General features: G+C 44.0%; 1 long non-coding RNA gene across 2 annotated transcripts in view; it reads left to right on the top strand.

Moving 5' to 3' along the window:
- The window catches only part of LOC123481422, a 34,814-nt gene extending 7,529 nt beyond the window's left edge, over positions 1-27,285 (top strand). Inside the window, exons 1-3 of one of the 2 annotated variants that reach the window (XR_006657093.1) lie at positions 25,427-25,713; positions 26,862-26,939; positions 27,221-27,285. This is a non-coding gene — a long non-coding RNA (uncharacterized LOC123481422). Of the gene's footprint in view, positions 1-25,426; positions 25,714-26,861; positions 26,940-27,220 lie in introns of those variants that run through there. The other variant, XR_006657094.1, reaches the window with a different exon arrangement.
- The last annotated feature ends 490 nt before the right edge of the window (positions 27,286-27,775 follow it).

The following is a 27,775-nucleotide window of genomic DNA, read 5'->3' as shown; positions in this document are numbered from 1 at the left end:
GTGTTCAGTAAGTCGAGGGCGACGCAGTTACCACCTCACAGGCAGGAGCGGCGCTCCCACGGAGCCATGTGTATCCTCTGTCTCAAGAGGAGAAGAGAGCTATGGAGACTTACATAGACGAATCTCTGAGACAAGGATACATACGGCCATCCACTTCCCCTGCGTCCTAGAGTTTCTTTTTGTGAAGAAGAAGGATGGAGGGTTATGCCCGTGCATTGATTACCGTAGTCTCAATCAGATCATGGTGAAGTACAGTTATCCACCTCCTCTGATTGCGACCATGACGGAGTCATTGCACGGGGCGCGTTTTTTCACAAAATTAGATCTCAGGAATGCTTACAACTTGGTACGCATTAGAGAGGGCGATGAATGGAAGACAGCGTTTAGTACCACCTCGGGTCATTACGAGTATCTTGTCATGTCATACGGGTTGATGAACGCTCCTTCAGTTTTCCAATCATTCGTGGATGAGATCTTCAGGGACATGCAGGGGCAGGGGGTGGTCGTGTACATAGATGACATTCTTGTGTACTCGTCTACCCGAGTCGAGCATGTGGCCCTGGTGCGCCGAGTGTTGAGGAGGCTGTTGGAGCACGACCTGTATGTCAAGGCAGAGAAATGTCTGTTTTTCCAGGAGTCGATCTCCTTTTTGGGTTATCAGTTGTCTGCGTCAGGGGTGAAGATGGAAGTTGACCGGGTGTCAGCCCTGCATAATTGGCAGACTCCAACCACTGTTAAAGAGGTGCAGCAGTTTTTGGGGTTTGCAAATTACTACCGGAGGTTTATCCGGGGTTTTGGACAGGTGGCAGCTCCCATAACGTCTCTTTTGAAGGGGGGTCCGGTGCGTTTGCAGTGGTCAGCCGAGGCCGACAGGGCTTTTGGGAGACTGAAGGACCTGTTTACTTCGGCTCCGGTGCTGGCGCATCCGGATCCCGCTTTACCATTTCAGGTAGAGGTGGACGCGTCAGAGGCCGGTTGAGGGGCCATGCTTTCGCAACGGTCCGGCACGCCACCTAAACTCCGCCCCTGTGCCTTTTATTCCAAAAAGCTCAGTCCGGCGGAGCGAAATTATGACGTAGGGGACAGGGAGCTGTTAGCCGTGGTACAGGCCCTAAAGGTGTGGAGGCATTGGCTTGAGGGGGCTCAACACCCTTTTCTCATTTTGACTGACCACCGTAACCTGGAGTACATCCGGGCGGCTAGGAGACTGAACCCTCGCCAGGCGCGGTGGAACATGTTTTTGGCCCGGTTCGTATTTAAGATCACGTACATCCCTGTGTCACAGAACGGTAAGGCAGACGCGCTGTCTCGGCGGTATGACACGGAGGGGAGGTCCGTGGAGCCCACTCCCATACTGCCGGAGTCTTGTCTGGTGGCACCGGTAGTGTGGGAGGTCGATGCTGAAATCGAGCGGGCGTTGCGCACCGACCCTAGTCCACCTCAATGCCCGGAGGGTCGGACGTACGTCCCGCTCGAGGTTCGGGATCGATTGATATATTGGGCTCACACGTCCCCCTCCTCTGGACATCCTGGTATTGGCCGGACAGTGCACTGCCTTAGTGCTAAGTACTGGTGGCCCACGTTAGCCAGGGATGTGAGGGTTTATGTCTCCTCCTGCTCGGTGTGCGCCCAGTGTAAGGCGCCTAGACATCTGCCTAGGGGTAAGTTACAACCCCTGCCCGTTCCACAACGACCATGGTCTCACCTCTCGGTGGACTTCGTCACTGACCTTCCCCCCTCGCAGGGGAATACTACTATACTGGTCGTTGTGGACCGGTTCTCTAAGGCCTGTCGTTTGCTCCCTATGCCGGGCCTTCCTACTGCCCTACAGACCGCCGAAGCTCTATTCACCCACGTTTTCCGGCACTACGGGGTACCCGAGGATATTGTGTCTGATCGAGGTCCCCAGTTCACCTCCAGAGTCTGGAGAGCATTTATGGAGCGTTTGGGGGTCTCGGTGAGCCTTACCTCGGGTTACCATCCTGAGAGTAATGGGCAGGTGGAACGTGTGAACCAGGATGTGGGTAGGTTTCTTAGATCTTACTGCCAGGGCCGGCCGGTTACCGGCCGAATCTGGCACCATGGCAGCAGAGCCAGATCGAGGCTCCTGCGGTGGAAGAGTGGGTGCGGCGCTCGGAGGAGACGTGGAACGCTGCACACGTCCATCTGCAGCGGGCCATCCGTCGTCAGAAGGCGAGCGCCGATCTCCACCGCAGTGAGGGGCCGATGTACGCACCTGGTGATCGAGTCTGGCTCTCTACCAGGAACCTACCCTTCCACCTGCCCTGCCGGAAGCTGGGTCGGCGGTTTGTGGGGCCGTTTAAAGTCCTGAGAAGATTGAACGAGGTGTGTTACAGATTACAACTGCCTAGTGATTATCGTATTAACCCCTCGTTCCATGTGTCTCTTCTCAGGCCGGTGGTAGCTGGTCCACTCCAGGAAGATGAGATCAGAGAGACTCCTCCGCCCCCATTGGACATCGAGGTGGCACCGGCGTACACCGTGCGGTCCATCTTGGATTCGAGACGTCGGATGGGGGGTCTCCAATATCTCGTGGAGTGGGAGGGGTTCGGCCCGGAGGAACGGTGCTGGGTGCCGAGGAGAGACATTTTGGACCCGTCTCTCCTGACAGAATTCCACCATAGTCACCCGACGCGCCCTGCTCCGCGTCCTCCTGGTCGTCCCCGAGGGGGGGTACTGTCACGGTTTCGGCCGAGGCTGCCTCTCTTCCTTGCTCGGGCAGGCTTCGGCGGTCGTCGTCTCCGGAGTACTAGCTGCCACCGTTGCATGTTTCGATGTTCGTTTGGTTTTGTATTGATGTTGTACACCTGTTATCGTTTAGCGTTCATTAGTTGTCCTATAAGTTCTCGTTGTGTTTGTCATGTGTTGTGTGTGATTGCGCTACTGTTGGTTGTCTGTGCTTCATTGTTTTCCTCCTCTGTTTGGGAGGGCTCTCGCACATGTTAGTGCGCATTTTGTTTTACGCCTGTATGCGTATTTTCTCGCCTCCGGGCTTCTTGGCTCGTGTTCTAAGTGATTGTTCACTAAAGTCTTTTGGACTAAGTTTCTGCGTCCTGCGCCTGATTCCTGCACCACACCCACCTACAGCACCCTCTGACAATTACAAGCAAAAGCACAACTACACAAAAATGACATGGGAAAAATGTAGCATGTCATTTAAAACTACAGTCTGGGATTCTAAAAAACAACACAATGGTCACCTCCCCAACTGTTTTGGTAAACAGCTGAGAGATGTGGCTGGAGAAATATAACCACTGTGGAATTCTATCCATGAGATCAAAATTATTGTTTTCACCATGTTTTGAAGGGTTCTGATGGGGTAGTACAGTTAAACTAAGCTTGTGAGGCATTTAAGTTATATTCTTCAAAAATCAATGGCTATACATCATTCATTTAAGTCTTAAAATGGATGAACCAATCGCAGACTGTAGCTTGAAACGGACTTAAACCCATGCCTTTTGTCGTATAGAAGTCACTGTTCCTGTACCACTTGGTAGCACACAGGACATAAGAAAAAATGACAGTTTGTTGATTTGAGAGTACATGATCTAAAATAAACATAAATCAGTATTATGCAAATGAGAATGCTTTCCTATTCTGACATGATGTCACTGATCCTCCTCAATAATGTACGTTGTACATTTTAGGACATGCTTACGACAAAGTCTACTATATAATTTCATGGGTCTCCTTCCAATGTTTTCACTTTGAGTGACACACACACACACACACACACTTTGTAATGTTATGGTATTGTTGTCACGAACGTTGAGAGACGGGTCAGACCAAGGTGCAGCGTGGTATGCGAACATATTTATTAAATCAAATAAACATCAAACAAAACAAGAAACAACGTAACGTGAAGTCCTCAGGCTAAACACATACGAGCCTAACACAGAACAAGATCCCACAACAACGGTAGGCAAACAGGCTACTTAAGTATGATCCCCAATCAGAGACAACGAGCGACAGCTGTCTCTGATTGGGGATCACACCCGGCCAAACATAGAAAACCAATACCTAGATTCTACACATTGAAAACATCACATAGATTCACACACCCTGACTCAACATACAAGAGTTCCATACGTCAGGGCGTGACAATTGTGGTATTGTGGATTTTATATTGTAAATGTGTAATATTAGATGAATGATGTAATAATGTATTGTATGATGTATTGTTATTTTTATGATGTAGGCTGTTGTTGTGTTTTGTTGTGATGTAACTGCTTTAACCCTGTTTGGATCCCAGGAAGAGGAGCAGCTAATGGGGATCCTAATAAATACTAAAATACTAAATACTAAATATGAGGAAAAGCACAACTACAGAAAAATGACATGAAACAAACAAAACTTCCATCATCATTAAGCTGACTTAGGCTGACTTAAAAACATTTTTTTTCTTCTCAGAATGTAGAAGTCACCAGTCCTGTCTCCCTTCTCATAAATGTATGCAATGTGAAACATGTACCCATTATTTATTTTGGCGTCACTAGAGGACAGAAAAAAATATTATAACGAATCAGAAAAAACGCATGGCTTGTATAAAAGTCACCTGAACACATGCATCAGTACACCTGGAAAATGGTTTGAATTACCGATCTGCACAGATTCGCTGATGGACCCTTTCCAGAACCATTCCACTCATCTATTGCTACCACAGGGGTCCACAGGTACCTGCAGAGACAGACACCTGCTCATGAAATAAGTTTGGTACTCAAGGGCTAGCATTGAACTCAATGTGAAGTTACTGTAGCTAAAACTGAAGTTCGGGAGGAAAGATTTCACTTCAACTCCTTCCCTCTACCCGTAACTGTAGAAAATATATTGCATAATTCTTTACATTATTTGTGAATTGCTTGATAGAAGACGTGCATTGCGACTGGGTAATGTTCAATGTGTTACCGGGTAGGATTTAGCAAACTGCACTGTCCAATCGTATTCATACATACAAATGTCGACAATGGATCCTTCCTTATAGCTGGTGCTCTAGCCATACAAACAGCTGCTCCTTCTGGGGATGTGACAGCATCTGTAACAAAATGGGCATTTATGAAATAATTTGACACTTTTCAATAATTTTAGTTGCCATGTTTTATCACTATTTTATATACAGGTTAAGCTTCTATTCAAATTAGTGGGTAACCTAAGGCTTACCACTTTGAAGGGGTTTTGAGCCTATATGGCTAGTCCTAGATAAAAGTCCATTTAGAAAGGGGCCATGAAGAATCCCATGTGATCCTGTGGTCCTGTGTGAATCAGTTGGTAGAGAATGTTGTTTGCAACGCCAGGTCTGTGGGTTCGATTTGGTGTTAAAATGTATCCACTCACTACTGTAAGTCACTCTGGATAAGAGCATCTGGTAAATTAATAGAATTGTAAAACCTTATATCCACAGAACGCTAGAGAGATAGATTGCGATGGACTGGTCCATATTTATGTGAGACTTACTAAATTGGCACAGCTCATAAATCAAATAAAAAGATTAAATATCAAATTGACCATGACCAGTTTAGATGAGCAGGCAGGCCCCAGGAACAGAAAATAAACATGAAATACAAAACCAAGCTGACACCTCAGCCTCTTGGTGTCTTCATATTGTCAACCTGTTCCTAATGTTATTACTGTTATAATGGACAATCTAGTTTTTATTCTAGGAGATTGCCTGTGATTTCTTTAGAGATGAACTTATTTTCTAACTGGTATAGAATAAGACTTGTTCACATACTGTTCACATATTGTCCTCCTCTAGCGGTCTCCCAACGTAGAGGTTGGTCGTGGCAGCCCCAGTTAGGATGCCCGATCCAAGGACTCACACACTCACATTTGGCGGCATGATTGGTCGTGATGCATTCCGTGTTGATTATCCCACAGGAATGGAGACCGCATCCATCCTTACGTTTACCTACAGACTTCGTTATCCCTACAAGAGCTGTCAGTCGTGCCCCTGTCTGTCACAGCGGCTGGGTAGAGTGGAAACACTACAAGGTTGCTCGGACCTGCCATCTTGGAAGGTCCATCCATTTGGACATGATGCTGTGCAGATTGTTGCTGCCCCTTCAGTCTTGCATTTCATGATTCCATCCCCAATACTCAGGTCAGTGTGACACACAGGAAGTGACTCCACTTTCCTTTAGAGCAGGTGATGTTGTTTGGGGGAAGGCCGGTCAGTGATGTGGTAAGGCTTCTCGCAGTAACAATTAGACAGTTTCTCTCAGCCTGGAGTGGGCCACAGCCATTTTTGTTGTACAACATCCACTGTTCAGTGACGTAGTCTTTGAATGTTTCACTGACGACGTCTATGTTCTTTGTATCACCAGTGATCGGCAGATACTTCAACTATGCTGAGACGGCTTCCTTCTCAAGGGTGAACATGTAGCGTACAAAATAATCGAATCCAACAATGTACGCTTTAGAGCATTCAGTCGGTTCATCTTCTTGGTTATGCAGTGTCTTCCTATCAATGTCCAGGATGTTAGCTTTGTTTCCGAACCTTTCACCATGAGGTCGAATTTGTAGAGTTTGCAAAAAAAGGTTTTGCCCTGTTCAAACTCGGATCCAACCTCGGCTAAATAATGGCTTTGGGTTTTTGTAAGCCTTGGGTTTTTGCAAGCCTCTTAGGTAGATGAATTTCATTATGACATCAACGTACTTGACAAATATTGCAGTCTAGCCAATATCATTCCGGAGACTGTCAAATTGTGCGCTTGTGTTGTCATGTAGGTCCTTGATACTGTAGTAGATAGTAATCACATCTGGTACAGGCATAGCTGTGAATCTACTAAGATAACAGGCTTGAGTGTTATTAAACAATCTTCAATATCCTATCAATTCCATTCTCAGCATGTCAACAAAACTATTCTGTCTTGATTACTTCCTCTTTCTGCAGTGGCAAAGAAAGAGACATTCAATTCCGATAAAATCAGTTTCGGCTTCTATAGCTGCAAAGTTGATCCGATTTTCAACCCTTTCTGCGCATGTTGGACCACAGAACATACAGAGGCATTGTTGTGTCTTTGAGATGCTTACACTTTCCACCATAGAGACATTTAATCATAGAGTCCTGTACCACAACACCTTTCCTCTTCCATCTTTTCTTATGACAGATGAGGTGGATTCTTTCTTTGTCTTGGAGGACAAAATCGTTTTCACTGGGCCACACGTTTATCTCCTGGTACCGGTCGTACTGTCCAGATGTACCAGGCAAACGTCTGGTCTAATAGTATTTTTATGTCATTGGCTAGCAAATTATTGTTTGAGAATGGTTGCGCTCCGATATTCTTTGCATTTTTCAAGGTCCTACTACAGGTTGCCTACTTCAGTTCAGTTTTCAGGGAGTCAATCTGAAGCGAGATTGAGTCATTTAGCCAAGAGATTGAGCTCATTTAGCTAAGCAATACTGTAGCTAAGTTCATTTTAAAAAATGTAGCCCTTTACACTTCATCCCGTAAACAGGTTGAAAATGGCAGATTGGTCACTGATAATCGATTAAGTTGGAACACAGTGGCTCTACAGTAACATGCTTTACATGATGTCAGAGCACAGGGTCTCCGTTCTACAGTAACATGCTCTATTGGATTCAACTGACAGACTTTCTATGTGGGAGCAGCACCCGCAAAAAGAAGATGCCATCCTTCCTGCAAATTGGGTTACTTTTGCACATTTTGTTGTTGACTGAGTGAGGGGGATGCTGTAAACCAAGATCACTCAATGTGTTCTGAAAGATGAGAAGTTGAGGATTATAATAAATACCGCTTTGACCTCATACAAGCAAACTACACAGGCGTGAGTCCAAATGTTCATATATCCTCATAACAAAACATGTCATTCACAGAAAATGTATGATTGCTTGGTTTGATGTAAAGTACAAAGATGACATGGCGTCATACCCGGGACGCACCTGAATGCACTCATGACTCCATTCCATGCACACCAATATTACTATCTGTTTCTCTGAAGTGCCTTGTGGAAGCCTAAACTGTAAGATCATATTTTATAACTTAGCAAGTCATGTTGGCAACAGAATAAGCTTTCAAATGATGCCCACCTGACCCAGATTGAGATTTGTAATGCACTGTTTTTGGATTGCGTAAACAACAACAGTAATTGTGTGATGGTGGGGATGCAGGGCTGTGTCCAAACAAAAAACTACAAGTGAGCTTGCTTCAGTTCCCCCATGGAGCAGCTAGGAGAAAAAAGCACCTCATAGATGAAGGCTCTTTCCTTTTTTTCAATTGTCGCCTAAAATGACATACCCAAATCTAACTGACTGTAGCTCAGGACCTGAAGCAAAGATATGCATATTCTTGATACCATTTGAAAGGAAACACTTTGAAGTTTGTGAAATTAATGTAGGAGAATATAACACATTAGATCTGGTAAAAGATAATACAAACACAAAAACATGCGTTTTCATTTTATTTTATCATCTTTGAAATGCAAGAGAACGGCCACAATATAATATTGCAGTTTAGGCACAATTTAGATTGTGGCCACTAGATGGCAGCAGAGTGTGCGCAACGTTTCAGATTGATCCAGTGAATCATTGCAATACTGGACTATTTTGTATCAAGTATGCCCAAATGTGCCGAATTGGTCAATTGATACATTTTCAAGTACATACAGTGGGGAAAAAAAGTATTTAGTCAGCTACCAATTGTGCAAGTTCTCCCACTTAAAAAGATGAGAGAGGCCTGTAATTTTCATCATAGGTACACGTCAACTATGACAGACAAATTGAGGAAAAAAAATCCAGAAAATCACATTGTAGGATTTTTAATGAATTTATTTGCAAATTATGGTGGAAAATAAGTATTTGGTCACCTACAAACAAGCAAGATTTCTGGCTCTCACAGACCTGTAACTTCTTCTTTAAGAGGCTCCTCTGTCCTCCACTTGTTACCTGTATTAATGGCACCTGTTTGAACTTGTTATCAGTATAAAAGACACCTGTTCACAACCTCAAACAGTCACACTCCAAACTCCACTATGGCGAAGACCAAAGAGCTGTCAAAGGACACCAGAAACAAAATTGTAGACCTGCACCAGGCTGGGAAGACTGAATCTGCAATAGGTAAGCAGCTTGGTTTGAAGAAATCAACTGTGGGAGCAATTATTAGCAAATGGAAGACATACAAGACCACTGATAATCTCCCTCAATCTGGGGCTCCACGCAAGATCTCACCCCGTGGGGTCAAAATGATCACAAGAACGGTGAGCAAAAATCCCAGAACCACACGGGGGGACCTAGTGAATGACCTGCAGAGAGCTGGGACCAAAGTAACAAAGCCTACCATCAGTAACACACTACGCCGCCAGGGACTCAAATCCTGCAGTGCAAGACGTGTCCCCCTGCTTAAGCCAGTACATGTCCAGGCCCGTCTGAAGTTTGCTAGAGTGCATTTGGATGATCCAGAAGAGGATTGGGAGAATGTCATATGAAACCAAAATAGAACTTTTTGGTAAAAACTCAACTCGTCGTGTTTGGAGGACAAAGAATGCTGAGTTGCATCCAAAGAACACCATACCTACTGTGAAGCATGGGGGTGGAAACATCATGCTTTGGGGCTGTTTTTCTGCAAAGGGACCAGGACGACTGATCCGTGTAAAGGAAAGAATGAATGGGGCCATGTTATCGTGAGATTTTGAGTGAAAACCTCCTTCCGTCAGCAAGGGCATTGAAGATGAAACGTGGCTGGGTCTTTCAGCATGACAATGATCCCAAACACACCGCCCGGGCAACGAAGGAGTGGCTTCGTACGAAGCATTTCAATGTCCTGGAGTGGCCTAGCCAGTCTCCAGATCTCAACCCCATAGAAAATCTTGGAGGGAGTTGAAAGTCTGTGTTGCCCAGCGACAGCCCCAAAACATCACTGCTCTAGAGGAGATCTGCATGGAGGAATGGGCCAAAATACCAGCAACAGTGTGTGACAACCTTGTGAAGACTTACAGAAAACGTTTGACCTGTGTCATTGCCAACAAAGGGTATATAACAAAGTATTGAGAAACTTTTGTTATTGACCAAATACTTATTTTCCACCATAATTTGCAAATCAATTCATAAAAAATCCTACAATGTGATTTTCTGGAATTTTTTTACTCATTTTGTCTATCCTAGTTGACTTGTACCTATGATGAAAATTACAGGCCTCTCTCATCTTTTTAAGTGGGAGAACTTGCACAATTGGTGGCTGACTAAATACTTTTTTTCCCCACTGTAACTATAGAGAACATACAAAAATGATATGGTAATACAAAATGTAACTTTACACACTCCCAGGAATTTCATACATGATGGCTCATTAGCTTATACACTAACTTTCACACATCTAGTTGGCCGGTCGGGGTGGGTGTGGAGCCAGAGAGAGCAGGGGTTCAAACTGTAGAACCCAGTTCCTACATTTGAATGTAAAAATTGATTTTATCAAACTAAACTATGTTACATTTTATCTCTGGGACCCTTAGGATGACAAATCAGAGTAAGATTACTGAAAGTAAGTACACTCTTTTCCTTCAGAGGTGAATGTATCAAACCAGTCGTCTTGATACAGTGGGGAAAAAAAGTATTTAGTCAGCCACCAATTGTGCAAGTTCTCCCACTTAAAAATATGAGAGAGGCCTGTAATTTTCATCATAGGTACACGTCAACTATGACAGACAAATTGAGAAGAAAAAAATCCAGAAAATCACATTGTAGGATTTTTAATGAATTTATTTGCAAATTATTTGGTCACCTACAAACAAGCAATACTTCTGGCTCTCACAGACCTGTAACTTCTTCTTTAAGAGTCTCCTCTGTCCTCCACTCGTTACCTGTATTAATGGCACCTGTTTGAACTTGTTATCAGTCAGTGGCGGCTCCTGAAAAAATTCTCAGGAGGGGCAATTTTTCTGATGATTTAGGTGACCTACACACATTTTAAAAAAGATATGTCCAGCAACAACATGAAGACAGGGGCAGCATATAAGTCAATACCAGAAGCATTTATTGACTGATCTGGGGAGATGGATTCCAGTTTCTGTGACAGATTATAAATAATCTCTGATGCCTTTGTTATATTAGCTTTTGGTTGAATGTACTGTCGTAGTAAATATATAATGTTATAGCTTGGTCTGACTAAAATCTTGTGCATGACCCATTTTGTGTTGGGCGTTTGTTTTCAATCAATGCTGTTCCTATCCTATAACAATGGACAAAAGAGTCCTATCTTGTCAGCCTTGTCAGCAGGTGGCCAAGGACAACACCCACGCCATAGGTCTCTCAGTTCTTCCAACACACACACACACACACACACACACACACACACACACACACACACACACACACACACACACACACACATCATCACTGATAACACACACACACACACACATCATCACTGTTAAACACACACACACACACACACACAAATCCCCTCTCTTTAGGCTGAACATTTGAAGACAGAGAACCCGACTCAGAGCCAATGCAACAGTGGAGGGGACCTCGCCCAACTCATCAGGACCAATCAGAAGATCAGAACTACTAGATTCAACCTACATCATTTATTGTATAAAATGTCTGCACACAATGTTTTCGGGGCTCTCTTCAGATAGCTCCCTAAGAGTTTGACGAACGGGTCCGTGCACGCGATTCCAGATATCTTTACCTCTGAATAAACTGCCTTTATTATACCATATCCACCCTGTCCAAAGTCTCTACTTGGTCTCAGTTCTCCAGTAAACTTGTGATTATCAACAGTACACAACGGTAACAAACAATTGGGGGAACTCACGGGGCAGATAGTAAGGTCGCAGTGACACAGAAAGCAGTTCAATGTCGGGGGGTACAGAGTCGCTCTCTTACCAGGATCGCGGTCCGCTCTGACCAGGGTGAAGCCGGCCGGCTCCACTTCTCTGTCCGGGACTCTGTCATCCAGCCAAGTCTCCCAGCTGTATTGGATTCCGCTGCCAGCAGCGTTTTCATTATTTAGTCCGTTCGTAGCGGGTATGTACACGATCAACAAGATCAGTCCAAAACCCACCACTGGAAATCCATGGTTGGCAGAATGTTTGTAAACTAAGTCTACAAATTAAAAACATAAAATAACGCCACACTGCAGGTCGCAACAGAGACGCTGCTAGCTGCTATTTTCTTAGTTACGTTCATGGTTACGTCACGTATGACGAAAGCGCGTAAGTGCAAGCCCACAGACACCCATAGAGAATGTATTGAAAGCTTTGAAATGTGAAAAAAATAGATTTTACATGACAGGCTATGAGAGACTTCTGGGCGATTTTCAACCTGACTGAAATCGCCCCAAAAACGGGCGGGGCCATTTGAAGCACGACTTTAGCCTGATTTGACATTTAGTGGCAGTCAGATCGGTTTAGAACACTGATAACTAGTACTGTTGCCGTGATATAATTGATTAGAAAAAAATCCCTTCCTTTTCCCGTTTGGCAGTGCGTCGCCCATATCGCCCTATTGAACAGGCCGTCCCTGTTATCAGTATAAAAGACACCTGTCCACAACCTCAAACAGTCACACTCCAAACTCCACTATGGCCAAGACCAAAGAGCTGTCAAAGGACACCAGAAACAAAATTGTAGACCTGCACCAGGCTGGGAAGACTGAATCTGCAATAGGTAAGCAGCTTGGTTTGAAGAAATCAACTGTGGGAGCAATTATTAGGAAATGGAAGACATACAAGACCACTGATAATCTCCCTCGATCTTGGGCTCCACGCAAGAGCTCACCCCGTGGGGTCAAAATGATCACAAGAACGGTGAGCAAAAATCCCAGAACCACACGGGGAGACCTAGTGAATGACCTGCAGAGAGCTGGGACCAAAGTAACAAAGCCTACCATCAGTAACACACTACGCCGCCAGGGACTCAAATCCTGCAGTGCCAGACGTGTCCCCCTGCTTAAGCCAGTACATGTCCAGGCCCGTCTGAAGTTTGCTAGAGTGCATTTGGATGATCCAGAAGAGGATTGGGAGAATGTCATATGGTCAGATGAAACCAAAATATAATTTTTTGGTAAAACCTCAACTCGTCGTGTTTGGAGGACAAAGAATACTGAGTTGCATCCAAAGAACACCATACCTACTGTGAAGCATGGGGGTGGAAACATCATGCTTTGGGGCTGTTTTTCTGCAAAGGGACCAGGACGACTGATCCGTGTAAAGGAAATAATGAATGGGGCCATGTTTCGTGAGATCTTGAGTGAAAACCTCCTTCCATCAGCAAGGGCATTGAAGATGAAACGTGGCTGGGTCTTTCAGCATGACAATGATCCCAAACACACCGCCCGGGCAACGAAGGAGTGGCTTCGTAAGAAGCATTTCAAGGTCCTGGAGTGGCCTAGCCAGTCTCCAGATCTCAACCCCATAGAAAATCTTTGGAGAGAGTTGAAAGTCCATGTTGCCCAGCGATAGCCCCAAAACATTACTGCTCTAGAGGAGATCTGCATGGAGGAATGGGCCAAAATACCAGCAACAGTGTGTGAAAACCTTGTGAAGACTTACAGAAAACGTTTGACCTGTATCATTGCCAACAAAGGGTATATAACAAAGTATTGAGAAACTTTTGTTATTGACCAAATACTTATTTTCCACCATTATTTGCAAATAAATTCATTAAAAATCCTACAATGTGATTTTCTGGAGAAAAAAATTCTCATTTTGTCTGTCATAGTTGACGTGTACCTATGATGAAAATTACAGGCCTCTCTCATCTTTTTAAGTGGGAGAACTTGCACAATTGGTGGCTGACTAAATACTTTTTTCCCCACTGTAAGTTTTTTGTTGTTGTTCACTCTCCTCAAACAATAGCATAGTATATTTTCACTGTAATAGCTACTGTAAATTGGACAGTGCAGTTAGATTAACAATAATTTAAGCTTTCTGCCCATTGAAGACATGTCTATGTCCTGGAAAGTTTGCTGTTACTTACAACAGTCATGCTAATCACATTAGCGCACGTTAGCTCAACTGTCCTGTATACGGGACACCGATCCTGTAGAGGTTAAGTCATAAAAGTGCATTGAAATGACATAGGAACTGTGAACACTTTGGAGAAGTGTGGAACCATAACCTTTGTTCAGATAGTTTCCCCTTTATCTCCAAAGTTCTCATTTTCAGTTGCTGCCATGGTTATCCATATGATTTTCATATCTCTTCTGTTAGAAACATTTCAATTTGCTCCTGTCCACATAGGACAATTCCCCCAAGTGTAAAGTGGGGAAAGGACAGAGAGGGGCACAGACAGGAATGGCTGAGATGGAGATCAAACCACCATCGCCAAAGGGTTGGGAGTTTTACCTGCTACACCAGACTCCAGCACACTTAAAAATGATAAATGCAGAAAATGAAAAACATGCAATTAAAGTTATTATTTAATGTAGATGAAAAATTCTTAAATTAGTGGTCGACGACTAGGTAACCAAATCCAAAGCACCTCCTTGTCTATAGATTACTTACAGGGCAAGGAAACCAATATGTAATTTTGCCAACTATCTAAGGGCTTGATTCAATCCGTAGCGCAGAATATCTGTGTTGTAGCGTGATTGACATTTAAAGGCAACATTCACGGTAAACGCTGCATATGTCGGCTCAATCGAAAATTACTTTTAACTGTCAACAACGCTACAACCGAGATCTTCCACAATACAGATTCAATCAAGCCCTGTTTTATAATCTAAGTCTGAATACTGCCCTAACTGGGAAACTACACTGCAAGCACAAGTGTTCTGTGTTTTCCCCATTCTACACCAGAAGCAGCAACAGGAGGCAGCATTAAAACAAACCACTTTCATCAGTTCAGAATGCTTCAGAAGCGCTAGTGAAAAGCTTGAAATAGACTTGAAACAGCATAAAAAGATCCTTCAGCAGTGTGAGAGAGCGTGACCAGTATAATATCTCTCATTGATCACAGTGGTTTCAGCTGCGCTAGCGCTACGCTATGCTAACATGTCTGGTGTAGCTGTCCAGTAAAGGTATGTCCAAGTAGTTATGGTAACACTTAACTTGACACGTTATGACATTATCATAATCACCTCATAATATGGTCATAACACTGTCATTACACATATATTTAGACCTTTTATGACATATATTGTGTTATTTTATGACTGGTTATGACACCTACATAAGAGTGTCAAAACCCACAAAACCTACCACACAAGGCACAACATTCCATTCCATTTACATTTACATTTACGTCATTTAGCAGACGCTCTTATCCAGAGCGACTTACAAATTGGTGCATTCACCTTATAGCCAGTGGGATAACCACTTTTTTGGGGGGGTGGGGTGGGGTAAGGAGTGGGTTAGAAGGATTACTTTATCCTATCCCAGGTGTTCCTTAAAGAGGTGGGGTTTCAAATGTCTCCGGAAGGTGGTAAGTGACTCCGCTGTCCTGGCGTCGTGAGGGAGCTTGTTCCACCATTGGGGTGCCAGAGCAGCGAACAGTTTTGACTGGGCTGAGCGGGAACTGTGCTTCAGCAGAGGTAGGGGAGCCAGCAGGCCAGAGGTGGATGAACGCAATGCCCTCGTTTGGGTGTAGGGACTGATCAGAGCCTGAAGGTACGGAGGTGCCGTTACCCTCACAGCTCCGTAGGCAAGCACCATGGTCTTGTAGCAGATGCAAGCTTCAACTGGAAGCCAGTGTAGTGTGCGGAGGAGCAGGGTGACGTGAGAGAACTTGGGAAGGTTGAACACCAGACGGGCTGCAGCATTCTGGATGAGTTGTAGGGGTTTAATGGCACAGGCAGGGAGCCCAGCCAACAGCGAGTTGCAGTAATCCAGACGGGAGATGACAAGAGCCTGGATTAGGACCTGTGCCGCTTCCTGTGTAAGGCAGGGTCGTACTCTCCGAATGTTGTAGAGCATGAACCTACAGGATCGGGTTACCGCCTTGATGTTAGCGGAGAACGACAGGGTTTTGTCCAGGGTCACGCCAAGGCTCTTCGCACTCTGGTAGGAGGACACAACGGAGTTGTCAACCGTGATGGCAAGATCATGGAACGGGCAGTCCTTCCCCGGGAGGAAGAGCAGCTCCGTCTTGCCAAGGTTCAGCTTGAGGTGGTGATCCGTCATCCATACTGATATGTCTGCCAGACATGCAGAGATGCGATTCGCCACCTAGTTATCAGAAGGGGGAAAGGAGAAGATTAGTTGTGTGTCGTCTGCGTAGCAATGATAGGAGAGGCCATGTGAGGATATGACAGAGCCAAGTGACTTGGTGTATAGCGAGAATAGGAGAGGGCCTAGAACTGAGCCCTGGGGGACACCAGTGGTGAGAGCACGTGGTGCGGAGACAGATTCTCGCCACGCCACTTGGTAGGAGCGACCGGTCAGGTAGGACGCAATCCTGAGCCCTGGGGGACACCAGTGGTGAGAGCACGTGGTGCGGAGACAGATTCTCGCCACGCCACTTGGTAGGAGCGACCGGTCAGGTAGGACGCAATCCAAGAGTGAGCCGCGCCGGAGATGCCCAGCTCGGAGAGGCTGGAGAGGAGGATCTGATGGTTCACAGTATCAAAGGCAGCAGACAGGTCTAGAAGGACAAGAGCAGAGGAGAGAGAGTTAGCTTTAGCAGTGCGGAGAGCCTCCGTGACACAGAGAAGAGCAGTCTCAGTTGAATGACCAGTTTTGAAACCTGACTGGTTTGGATCAAGAAGGTCATTCTGAGAGAGATAGCAAGAGAGTTGGCTAAAGACGGCACGCTCAATCGTTTTGGAGAGAAAAGAAAGAAGGGATACTGGTCTGTAGTTGTTGACATCAGAGGGATCGAGTGTTGGTTTTTTGAGAAGGGGTGCAACTCTCGCTCTCTTGAAGACGGAAGGGACATAGCCAGCGGTCAAGGATGAGTTGATCAGCGAGGTGAGGTAAGGGAGAAGGTCACCGGAGATGGTCTGGAGAAGAGAGGAGGGGATAGGGTCAAGCGGGCAGGTTGTTGGGCGGCCGGCCGTCACAAGTCGGAAGATTTTATCTGGAGAAAGAGGGGAGAAAGAAGTCAAAGCATAGGGTAGGGCAGTGTGAGCAGGATAGGGTCAGGCGGGCAGGTTGTTGGGCGGCCGGCCGTCACAAGTCGGAAGATTTTATCTGGAGAAAGAGGGGAGAAAGAAGTCAAAGCATAGGGTAGGGCAGTGTGAGCAGGACCAACAGTGTCATTTGACTTAACAAACGAGGATCGGATGTCGTCAACCTTCTTTTCAAAATGGTTGACGAAGTCATCCACAGAGAGGGAGATGGGGGGGGGGAGTGGGAGGAGGATTCAGCAGGGAGGAGAAGGTGGCAAAGAGCTTCCTAGGGTTAGAGGCAGATGCTTGGAATTTAGAGTGGTAGAAAGTGGCCTTAGCAGCAGAAACACTAGAGAGGAGGGAGTGAAAAGATGCCAGGTCCGCAGGGAGTCTAGTTTTCCTCCATTTCCGCTCGGCTGCCCGGAGCCCTGTTCTGTGAGCTCGCAATGAGTCATCAAGCCACGAAGCTGGAGGGGAGGACCGAGCCGGCCGGGAGGATAGGGGACATAGAGAGTCAAAGGATGCAGAAAGGGAGGAGAGGAGGGTTGAGGAGGCAGAATCAGGAGATTGGAGGGAGAAGGATTGAGCAGAGGGAAGAGATGATAGGATGGAAGAGGAGAGAGTAGCGGGAGAGAGAGAGCGAAGGTTGCGACGGCGCATTACCATCTGAGTCGGAGACATGGAGGGGAGTTGCAGTGAGATTAGTAGAAGAATAGCCTACGTGTCAACAGTATGTTTATGTTATATACAATTTTTTTAATTGACCATATTAAATTATCATCGTAATTGCGCACACATTGATGTCAGACATGCACCTACCTCAATGCTCTGATGATGACTGGGATGAATGCAGGAGCAGATTTCAGGAGCAGGACAAGAGACCCTCGTTTGACTGATGACTGATATAAGGGCCTGTACATGACAGGCCTATCTGGCTTAAATGATTATGGTCATGAAGTGTATTTTCTTAGTCCAAGTAAAGTGACACAGGATGGTCATAATGCTTCATGAAAGTGTCATAAAGTGTATTTTCTACAATTTATTTAAAATACGATTTAAAAAAGATTATTTACAACAACACAATCAAAAACAACTTAAGAAACAAACTTGAAAATGAACAGAACATGCTACCATTCAGCCACAAGAGCATTAGTGAGGTCAAGCACTGATGTTGGGCGATTAGGCCTGGCTCGCAGTCGGCGTTCGAATTCATCCCAAAGGTATTCAATGGGGTTGAGGTTAGGGCTCTGTGCATGCCAGTCAAGTTCTTCCACATCGATCTCGACAAACCATTTCTGTATAGACCTTGTTTTGTGCACTGGGCATTGTCATGCTGAAACAGGAAAGGGCCTTCCTCAAACTGTTACCACAAAGTTGGAAGCACAGAATCCTCTAGAATGCCATTGTATGCTTTAGCTTTAAGATTTCTCTTCACTGGAACTAAGGGGCCTAGCCTGAACCATGAAAAACAGCCCCAGGCCATTATTTCTCCACCAAACTTTACAGTTGGCACCAGTGGTGATTGTTTGCATGTAAACAAAATGGGGCAAACTCACCCCAATTTGTTTTGATTCATGCCGGTAAAGCCACTACACAACACAACACTAAACAATACATTAATTGCACTCTAATGGTGAAAAATGGTGCCCACAAACTGTTAGGGCCTACATAAAGCTGTCCCAACAGCAGAGCTTTCTTTTCAGCACCATGGAGTAAATCCTTACCACCGCTACACCTGGCTATCAGCGGAACCTTGTCTGGCAGCGAAACAGTTCATTCAGCCTCATTTACTGCCTTCTTAAAAACTACAGCTGACTTGCTTAAACAAATGTGTTTTCTACTGACAATTGAGATGTACAAACTATGGCATAAGGGAACAACGAGAGGATAAGAGGCAATCTGTAATTTTGATTAAGACATTAATGAGCAAGGTTGGACAGACATAGTCAAAATAACTATTTGTTCAGCACTTTTGAAATGTACAGCGACAGAAGTCAGAACATGGGCCGTTCTTACAGTATTCTCCCTGTACACCAAGTCAGAACCGTAGGATAAAGAAAGTGGTTATATAAGCAGACAATGAAAGCTCTCACAATATCCGATGATTACATTTCTCTAAAACAGGCTATAGGCTACATGTGCACCACCAAGTCAGAACAGTAGGCTAAGTTAAGAGGGGGAAAGGGACCAAATGATTAGGGTGAGGCACATGGGCTACTAACAGCTTACCACACAACATACACTTAGGGTTACTTTCTTGGCTACAGTATACATATCTCTCTGGCATATTCCATCATTATGCAGGAGCATACAAGACATTTTTGGACTCACCTTGTGTTCTGTGCTGACTTGAACAGGAAGGTGGCGCGGTGGTCCTTCTTCTGGGCAAGTTTTGTCATCAACCTTTGTCAACAAACTCTGGCATTCTCTGGATTTATGGTGCTTTCAAGACAACTGGGAACTCTGAAAAAAACAAGGTTGAATCGTGATGTCAGTGATCTTCAGGTCAGAGCTCTAGAAAGAGGCCAGAGTTCCCGATTTGGAATTCTGAGTTGGATGACCAAGATTTTCCCAGTCTGAGTTTTTTTCAGAGTACCCAGTTGTCTTGAATTCACTGAAGCCCATGGTGTTGAATGTGAATGTTTATCCTTTTAAGCTTGAAAAGAGACCCTTAAGCCCAGACTTGGACCACACACCTACTCCACTGAATAGCAGGCTAGTGATTTTTTTGCAACACTTGCAGTTAGCCACTGATTCCTTCCAAACCACTCATTGTTGAATTTGCGATTTTCCATCTTGTTGTGTAATGTTTATGTCCAATGGACGATGAGCACCGATACGTTTTATCTATAATTTCTCTTCATATGACAAGGATTGAAAAGGATTTCCCAGTCGATTGTCGGCTTGGTTCATGAAGATGACTGCTTGTCTAGCTTGCTAGCTAACATTTGAAAATATGATGTTGACATGATCAGTCCAATCAAAGCCACGGTAGATATACCGTGATTTTATGTCATTTTATCTGTGGCCAAGTACCTTGAGCCTTCTTGGATGGGCACTTCTAATATAAATCTATGGCAGCACCCAAGGGGCTTGAGTTTTTTAGCTCTCCCCGTATATTTTGCGGTGAAGTAGTGTCCCCATGAGTGACAGAACACTGAGCCAATCACGGCGCAACTAGAGAACATTACCAACCCCTACGCTCCGTATTTTCCACTGGCTGCCCCACCACCACAGAAAGCACTGAGCTAGACTGAAACACCTGCATTTAGGAGCTGCCTTACTCAAGAAAGCAAAAAAAGAGACCATGTTTTTATGCGGCTTTATTAACTCAATGATTTTTGTTTTGCATTGTTTGCAAACTGATATGTGACACGTATTAATGCCAAAATAACAGGTAGGGCTCTTCCCTGAATGACGGGTCGCCACTAGTTGGCACTATGCATTGGGTCAGGTAGCGTTCTCCTGGCATCCACCAAACCCAGATTCGTCTGTTAGACTTCCAGATGGTAAAGTGTGATTCATCACTCCAGAGAACGCTTTTCCACTGCACCAGAGTCCAATGTCGGCGAGCTTTATACCACTGCAGCCGATGCCTGGCATTGAACATGGTGATCTTAGGCTTGTGTGCTGCTGCTCAGCCATGGAAACCCATTTCATGAAGCTCCCGACGAACAGTTCTTGTGCTGACGTTGCTTCAAGAGGCAGTTTGGGACTCTGTAGTGAGAGTTGCAACCAAGGAGAGACGATTTTTATGCACTTCAGCACTCTGCGATCCCGTTGTGTGAACGTGTGTGGCCTGCCACTTCCAGGCTGAGCTGTTCTTGTTTCCACTTCACAATAACAGCACTTACAGTTGATCAGGGCAGCTCTAACAGGGCAGAAATTTGACGAACTGACTTGTTGGAAAGGTGGCATCCAAGACGGTGCCAAGTTGAAAGTCTCTGAGCTCTTCAGTAAGGCCATTCTACTGCCAAAGTTTGTTTATGGAGATTGCAAGGCTGTGTGCTCGATTTTATACACTTCTCAGCAACGGGTGTGGCTGAAATAGCCGAATCCAGTAATTTGAAAGGGTGTTCACATACTTTTGCACATATAGTGTAGTGTAAAAAAATTAAAATAATAATCCTGAGCTTTGTTATATCTCCTAGATATAGGACAGTCACTTCAAAACCTTAGTCCTTACCATACATTTTTTCACTCTTTTTTTTTGCCATTTATGAATGTGTTATTCAATGAGTTTATATGGCCTATAGCAGTAAAGGCCAAATTCAATATTTTTTCAAATCATTTTAAAGTATTATTTCTATACCTAAAGGGGTACTCATATTCCAAATGAAATAGCTAAATGATTGTTCACATTCAAGTCCATTTAGAGCAGCTGTGTGATGCACAAAAATGTTTGTGTATGAAAGTCACATCTCTTGATTGTCAGAGCTACCAGAACTAGTTTATTTTTACGTGCGTGCCTGGTTTATTCTATATTTTTTACATTTTCAAGTGTTTTTTTAACCTTCTATTTTGTATATTTCCATCAGACTAGTAGGGACAAATGAAGCCTGGAGGCTGCAGTAATGTTGAGATGCAATAGGGGGAGCTCTAGTTTAGAACACTGGAACCAAAGATGCTCCCCTTTCATCTGTGCTGGAACCTTCAGTAGTACTTTGATGCAGCTGATGAAGAGTGATAGGAATGGGTCACATTTTGCCTCCTATAAAACATGTAGGCCCACTCCTCAAATAAAGAAATGCAACTACAGTATGCTGACTTCAGCACATGTTCTATTTAGATACAGTAACATCCGTTATGTGACATGCTGTTCATGCATGTTAATGCCCTCACTAGGCTACTTTTAAAATGTGTCAACCACAGAACTCACACTTAGGCTACGCCTGCTTCTACTAACATTTGCAGCAGCCTACTTCTTGTTTCCACGCACTGACAGTAAGTTGACTTACAGTACAAGAGCTCTCAACTTCACTTCACTCAGTAAGTACGATATCTTGACATATTGTTTTTGGTTGTATGTTTTTAGCCTTTAATCATATGACTTACTGTATAATTTTACTTTTTGGTTTATTTTGAACTGTGTTTGGTTTTTACATCTGTATTCATAAAGTGTCTCAGATTATGATCTAAAAGTCAAAACTGATCCCAGATCAGCACTCCTACTCTCACTTTGTGAATACGGACCATGGACTGTGGTTTCATGTGTTTAGTTCAGTTCAGTTTATTCATTTGCATGTTTAAAAATGTATCAGTAGAGTAGAGTATGCCAGTAATACCAAGATGCATTTCTGCAGAAAGGTCCCGGATCTCAATTCAATAGGGTCATGTTCACGGTCAAACTATAACAGGGTCAAGTATAACTGTGTGTCTGTGTCCTTGTGTTGTGTGTTTGTGTGTGAACATGAAACACAGTGATGGTGGGTTGTGTTTAGGAGTAGTATTAACATGAGACACAGTGATGGTGGGTTATGTTTAGGAGTAGTATTAACATGAGACACAGTGACGGTGGGTTGTGGTTAGGAGTAGTATTAACATGAGACACAGTGATGGTGGGTTATGTTTAGGAGTAGTATTAACAAATAAAATAAAATTGTATTGGTCACATACACATATTTAGCAGATGTTATTGAGGGTGTAGCAAAATGCTAGTGTTCCTAGCTACAATAATAGACAGTACTGTGCAGCCGTTTTCATTGACCTGGCCAAGGCTTTCGACTCTGTCAACCACCGCATTCTTATTGGCAGACTAAATAGCCTTGGTTTCTCAAATGACTGCCTCGCCTGGTTCACCAACTACTTCTCAGATAGAGTTCAATGTGTCAAATCGGAGGGCCTGTTGTCTGGACCTATGGCAGTCTCTATGGGGGTGCCACAGGGTTCAATTCTTGGGCCAACTCTTTTCTCTGTGTATATCAATGACGTCGCTCTTGCTGCTGGTGACTCTCCGATCCACCTCTACGCAGACGACACCATTTTGTATACATCTGGCCCTTCATTGGACACTGTGTTAACAAACCTCCAAACGAGCTTCAATTCCATACAACACTCCTTCAGTAGCCTCCAACTGCTCTTAAACACTAGTAAAACTAAATGCATGCTCTTCAACCGAACGCTGCTTGCACCCGCCCACCCGACTAGAATCACTACTCTAGACGGGTCTGACCTAGAGTATGTGGACAACTACAAATATCTAGGTGTCTGGTTAGACTGTAAACTCTCCTTCCAGACTCACATTAAGAATCTCCAATCCAAAGTTAAATCTAGAATCGGTTTCCTATTTCGCAACAAAGCCTCCTTCACTCATGCTGCCAAACATGCCCTCGTAAAACTGACTATCCTACCGATCCTTGACTTCGGCGATGTCATTTACAAAATAGCCTCCAACACTCTACTCAGCAAATTGGATGTTGTCTATCACAGTGCCATCCGTTTTGTCTCCAAAGCCCCATATAATACCCACCACTGTGACCTGTACGCTCTTGTTGGCTGGTCCTCACTACATATTCGTCGCCAAACCCACTGGCTCCAGGCCATCTATAAATCACTGCTAGGCAAATCCCCGCCTTATCTTAGCTCATTGGTCACCATAGCAACACCCACCCGTAGTCTGCGCTCCAGCGGGTATATCTCACTGGTCATCCCCAAAGCCAACACCTCCTTTGGCCGCAATTCCTTCCAGTTCTCTGCTGCCAATGACTGGAACAAATTGCAAAAATCTCTGAAGCTGGAGACACTTATCTCCCTCACTAACTTTAAGCATCAGTTGTCAGAGCACCTTACCAATCACTGCACCTGTACACAGCCCATCTGAAATTAGCCCGCCCAACTACCTCATCCCTATATTGTTATTTATTTTGCTCATTTGTACCCCAGTATCTCTATTTGCACATCATCTCTTGCACATCATTCCAGTGTTAATACTAAATTGTAATTATTTTGCACTATAGCCTATTTTATTGCCTTACCTCCATAACTTGCTAAATTTGCACACTGTATATTATATGTATTTCTGTTGTATTTTTGACTTTGTTTTGTTTTACCCCATATGTAACTCTGTGTTGTTGTTTTTTATCGCACTGCTTTGCTTTATCTTGGCCAGGTCGCAGTTGTAAATGAGAACTTGTTCTCAACTGGTTTACCTGGTTAAATAAAGGTGAAATAAAATAAAAAATAAAAAAAATAAAAGTATCTAATAATTCACAACAATACACACAAATCTAAAAGTAAAGGAATATAAATATTAGGATGAGTAATGTCTGAGTGGCATTGACTAAAATACTGTAGAATAGAGTATATACATATGAAATTAGTAAAGCAGTATGTAAACATTATTAAAGTGACCAGTGTTCCATTATTAAAGTGGCCAGTGATTCCAAGTCTATGTACATAGGGCAGCAGCCTCTAAGGTGCAGGGTTGAGTAGCCGGGTGGTAGGCGGCTAGTGATGGCTATTTAACAGTCTGATGGCCTTGAGATAGAAGCTGTTTTTCAGTCTCTCGATCCAAGCTTTGATACACCTGTACTAACCTCGCCTTCTAGATGATAGCGGGATGAACAGGCCGTGGCTCGGGTGGTTTCTGTCCTGGATGATGTTTTTGGCCTTCATGTGACATCGGGTGCTGTAGGTGTCCTGGAGGGCAGGCAGTGTGCCCCTGGTGATGCGTTGGGCAGACCTCACCACCCTCTGGAGAGCTCTGCGGTTGCGGGTGGTGCAGTTGCCGTACCAGGCGGTGAAACAGCCCGACAGGATGCTCTCAATTGTACATCTGTAAAAGTTGTAAAAGTTGCGCCTTCTTCACCACACTGTCTGTGTGGGTGGACCATTTCAGATTGTCAGTGATGTGTACGCTGAGGAACTTTAAGCTTTTCACCTTCTCAACTGCTGTCCCATCGATGTGAATAGGGGCGTGCTCTCTCTGTTGTCTCCTGAAGTCCACGATCAGCTCCTTCGTTTTGTTGACGTTGAGGGAGAGGTTATTTTCCTGGCACCACTCTGCCAGGGCCCTCACCTCCCAAACATCAGTGTTTGTGTGCTTCACTGTGACTTTATCAAGTAGTAGCTAGTGTTGTGTTTCACCATTCTACCTGATTCATTTCCAGTTTGTTATGTTGTTATTAGACCAACATTATAGAGGACATTATTATTAGGAGGCTGCAGTAATGTTGAGATGCCAGTAGGGGGAGCTCTAGTTTAGAACACTAGAACCGTCAGTAGCAATTTGATGAAGCTAATGAGGAGTGTAAATTGAATGGGTTTGTAGAATATAATGAATGACATCATGGAACTGACCAAATGTAAATTGAACTTTGACCTGTTCCATATAGAACTCAGTGGGGCAACGCAACACATTATAAGATATTATAAACATTCCATATAGAACAGTCAACATATTGTTAACATGGTTCTGTATTAAAGAAAAGTGGAAATGGGGACATATTTTGTCAATTTTAGAAATGTGGGGCCCACTCTAATACAGTAACCTCCCTTCTCTGACATGCTGTTCTGGTCGTCATGCATGTTAATGTCTTAAAGAGGAAGGAAAGGACAGTTCTGTATCAGCTACTTGTGTTCTGACTACTTTTAATATGTATCAACCACAGAACTTAAACTTACTAGCAGTCTCCACACTACCAGTAAATTGACTCTCTGTACAGGACCTCTCTCCTTCACTTCACTCTGTAAGTATTGACAATATCTTGAAATATAGTCATATACTTGAGGGTAATGTATCATTTTACTTCTTGTTATGTTTTGATCTGTGTTTTGGTTGTTACATCAGGGACAGTATTCATAAAGTGTCTCAGTGTAGGAGTGTGGATCTACATAGAGATGAGATGATTAACCAGGGTATAAAAGACACGCAAACAAACATTTGAATCTCTGCTCAGTGTGTGTGCGTGTATGGACCCGTGTGTTTGTGTGAATGACACAGTGGATTTAGCTGAGGGCCCTTTAGGACCAGACTGATAGGGAGTAGGGTTGACATCTATACTGTGTAGGATGTGTTTTAACTTTTCTACATCCATAACAACCAGCTCTCTAGACTTTGATACAGACTCCATGTTCCTTATGGGCCTTCCCTGTGTGTGTGTGTGTGTGTGTGTGTGTGTGTGTGTGTGTGTGTGTGTGTGTGTGTGTGTGTGTGTGTGTGTGTGTGTGTGTGTGTGTGTGTGTGTGTGTGTGTGTGTGTGTGTGTGAGTGCGTGCGTGCGTGCGTGCGTGTGTGTGTGTGTCTGTGTGTCGTGTGTCTGTGTGTGTCTGTGAGTGCATATTTGTGTGTGTCATTGAACCTGGTGGTCAGTCTTTAGGCTGCTGTACAGCTTGATGGACCGTAGAGGATTGAACATTTATCCTCCTATATTTGGGTTTCTGAGAATAAAACAGCTTCAGAACAATCAATGTAGAAATATGTGTTTATCTGTTCAATAAGTGATTGTTGTTGTTGTTGTTGTTGTTGTTGTTGTTGTTGTTGTTGTTTATAATGACAATGATGATGTTGATGATGATGATGATTTTGATGATGATGATAATGATGACTTTATTTTATCCATTAAGAAATTATTTTTTGCATCATACAGCATGTGAACTTAAATAGACAGATGTAGACAGACATGAAACACGTCACACACATTACATACATAGTGCAATAGACTAACAGACAGACAGTATTCACATAGACAACCATATAGCACAATACAACACAACACAATATGAGCCTGGTTCATTTTCAGTAATGAGGCCCTGTACCCCATTTACAGTTTATACTTCAATGTATCAGGTGTAGTTATTCTCCAGCTATAGAGTGAGTTGTTGTTTATGTTTCTAAGACTGCAGGGTGGGAGATGCAACAATGGCCTTGAGAACAGCAGGAAGTGTGTTGGTGGTCTTTCTCTGGTCTGTAGCAGGTATGGTCTCATTCTTATCTTTTAGTTGCTCTGTTTAACAATCTACAAACATTTCTAAAAGGATAAGAATCATGATGTTATTCTGGTGTGTTCTGTTAGGAGTCTCCACTTCACTTAAAGAGTTATCTTTTACACCTTACTGAGTGATGGTTATCTGTGGTTTCCATTCACACTCAACTCAGCAACTACGGCAACAAAGTGTGGGCAAACGCTACTGTTAGTGTGAGCCAATAGACCTTGGCTTACTGCTGATACCATTGTGTTGTGTGATTGTGTTTCAGTGGTACAGGGGCAGAATGGCTGGAGTGTGACTTACACCACTCAGAGTATCTGTACCTTGAAGGGGTCAACAGTGGAACTGCCCTGCTTTTACACGTATCCCAGTGGTAGTGTCACAACAACCTTCTGGTTCACTAAAATTGATGCTGTGGAGAATTATGTAAGTCTGAGTGATGACCCAGACTACAAAGGTCGTGTGACGTACCGTAGCAATATGAGGAATGGCCACACCCTGAAAATCACAGACCTGAGAGAGAGTGACTCCACTACGTACAAGTTCAGATTTAGAACTAATCAGACCAGAGGGAGATATTTTGGTAGCCCTGGAGTCACTTTGTCTGTTACAGGTACAGTGATATTATATATAGTGCTGATCTGTTTAATTGGTTCTGGAAAATTGTCTTAATTTGAATTGAAATAATATAAATAATATGAAAGTATGCGTAAAATAGGAATGTCTGAATTGATGATTTGAGAACGTCCACTCCTGCCTCATTTGAACTAGACAACAGGTAATTGAGATTGTTTAATGTTGTTATCTACTCCAGACCTGCAGG

Source organism: Coregonus clupeaformis, chromosome 20 (genome assembly GCF_020615455.1).
Source record: "Coregonus clupeaformis isolate EN_2021a chromosome 20, ASM2061545v1, whole genome shotgun sequence".
Classification (NCBI taxonomy): Eukaryota; Metazoa; Chordata; class Actinopteri; order Salmoniformes; family Salmonidae; genus Coregonus; species Coregonus clupeaformis.
The sequence above is the reverse complement of the archived record's forward strand: the minus strand, read 5'-3'. Positions and strand labels throughout refer to the sequence as shown.